Source organism: Ixodes scapularis, unplaced genomic scaffold (assembly GCF_016920785.2).
Source record: "Ixodes scapularis isolate PalLabHiFi unplaced genomic scaffold, ASM1692078v2 PGA_scaffold2__306_contigs__length_199485367, whole genome shotgun sequence".
Lineage (NCBI taxonomy): Eukaryota > Metazoa > Arthropoda > Arachnida > Ixodida > Ixodidae > Ixodes > Ixodes scapularis.
Genome location: NW_024609857.1, coordinates 160,040,392 through 160,042,805, shown reverse-complemented (window position 1 = coordinate 160,042,805; position 2,414 = coordinate 160,040,392). Strand labels below are relative to the sequence as shown.

Genomic DNA, 2,414 nt, shown 5'->3' with positions numbered 1-2,414 from the left:
ATCGAAGTTGCGTCCTGTAGTATTAAAACGGTCACCCGTGAAAATAAAGAGGAGCGCAGGACCTACGTGCGCCTGCGGAAGAAACGAGGTCTCACATGCCGTAGTGATGAGGCTGATGCGGCGAGCGCCGGCGGGGCCCAAGGGCGGGAACGCCCGGAAGAGAGGACGTCAGTCGAGGTCAAGGTCCAAACACGTACTCTTTTATTCAGGGGGAAACAACCCGGGGCACGGGCCTGATGGGTGTACAATAGCGCCGCCCGGCTACGGGAGTTGCTGTGGCAGAACGTGGCGCCATCTAGTTAGTGTGACGAGCCAGACTTAAATGAAAAAATTGAAATACTACACGTCCACCTATCACTGGCGCAGTACCGACGGCTGGGTTCTACCAGCGACCCGTGGTTGTGCCTTGTCTGCTCGTTGCCCCAGTTCCCTGACGACCTCTTCGAGGCTGATACGTCCCCACCTGCTGCTTCACCCACCAATGCCGCTATAGGTGCAAGCCCTTTGATGTCTTGATCGACGACTCTCCGACCAACTGTGGAGATGGCGATGCTCACCGGCCTCCTGGGAAGGGTAGCGGTGTCATCCGCATATCGAGGTTGATGGACAAGAGAATTCCCGTGACCGGCGTTGATGCCGTACCACAGGCGAAGGGGGGCCCTACTGTTCCTCAGCCTGCAGCTCATGGGCTGCGGAACAACAGCCTCACGCTGTGGTTCTCGAATGTTCGCTCGATAAAAAACAAGTCACTGGACTTCCACGTATTGCTTGAGGCCAACCCCCACACAGTATTTGCGATTTGCGAGACCTGGCTGGATCCGTCTATACCCGACGGCCAGATTGGAAACCTCGGCAATCGCACTATTTACAGAAAGGACAGAGCCTCGAGCGGTGGGGGAGTCATGATTGTTGTTCCGAATAATTTATCTTGCCGTAGACGTTGGGATTACGAGACGGACGGACTCGAGGCTGTTTTTGTTGAGATCAGCCTCCAACATGGAAAGACGTTATGTGCCTGCATCTACTGCCCCCCTAACTCACGTCGTGATTCCTATGAATTGCTCAGCCAGTCCCTGGCACGTGCTAGTGTCAAGAGCTACTCAAGCGTTTGCGTGGTGGGGGACTTCAATGCACACGTGGACTGGACGGACACAACGGCCCCCATCCCATCGATAAGCTCCGACGACGAGCTACTTGATATCATGGAGACAACGGGGTTCGTACAAGTATGCAGACATCCCACCTACACCTCTTTAGCTGGGAATTCATCCTTCCTCGACTTGGCATTTGTCACCAACCCGGTCCTCATCCGCGAGTGCAGTCTGCAGCCCCGTCTCGCAAACTCAGACCATCAGACCACATCCCTAGAATGCCTTTTAACTCTCCCTAGGGAAGGGCCTTACGCGTCAAGGTCATCCAACAGTTTTCCCGAATGGACATTCAACATTACTACAACTTGCTGCACCTTGCCCCATGGAGCATAGTACTTGACAACCCTCCCACCGACGATGCATATGACTGCTTCCTTGACATCATGGCAGCCATAAAAAAGGAATGTGTCCCATCCAAGACAAAAAGGAAGAAGTCACTGCACCCATGGATCTCCCCTGACATTATCCGTCTGTCCCACGAGAAACATTGACTTTTTCGCAAGGCACAATGTGCAAAGGGTCCGCGCAAGGCCCCCCTACTTGCGCATGCACGAGAGGTGCAGAGTGAGCTCAAAAAGATGATATATACCTCGCAGAGGACATACCTACAAACTGTTGCTGAAAAGGCAGTCCGCTTTCCAAGGTTGTTCTGGGCTTATGTCAAGCATCAGAGGAATACCAGCTCGACGCCAGAGTTCACCGAGAACGGCCATCTCATAAGAACCCCCAGGCCATCGCAGACCTTTTTAGCAATCACTTTTCATCAGTGTGGGCAGCTCCCACCCAGCGCTCTTCAGCACCTTCCCTGCCTGACCCTCAACTGACTGCCGATACCCTGGGAACCTTGATAATCACTCTTGAGGATACTGCAGAGGCCATAAAACGCATCAATTCATCCCAGGGACCAGGGCCAGATGGTGTTCACCCCACGTTGCTTCAAGCAGGTGCAACGAGACTGGCCCCTGTGTTGACTGTGATGTTCAATAACTTCTTGACCGCTGGTTCAGTTCCCAGCCATTGGAAAACCGCCCTCATCACCCCCATACACAAGGGACACGGGGCACTTGCGTCATCAGTTACCTCTTACCGGCCTATATCGTCTACTTCCATTGTGTTCCGCACAATGGAGCGCATCGTCAATAAACACCTTTTGGAGCACCTCGAGTCGAAAGGGCTCCTCACCCCGCACCAGTATGGTTTCAGGACTGGACGCAGCTGCGAACTGGCACTGGCGACCGTAGTGCACACACTCAGCAACCTTCT

General features: G+C 53.9%; 1 pseudogene; it reads left to right on the top strand.

Annotated features, from left to right (window-relative positions):
• The first annotated feature begins 602 nt into the window (after positions 1-602).
• LOC120850097 lies at positions 603-1,642 on the top strand (annotated as a pseudogene).
• The last annotated feature ends 772 nt before the right edge of the window (positions 1,643-2,414 follow it).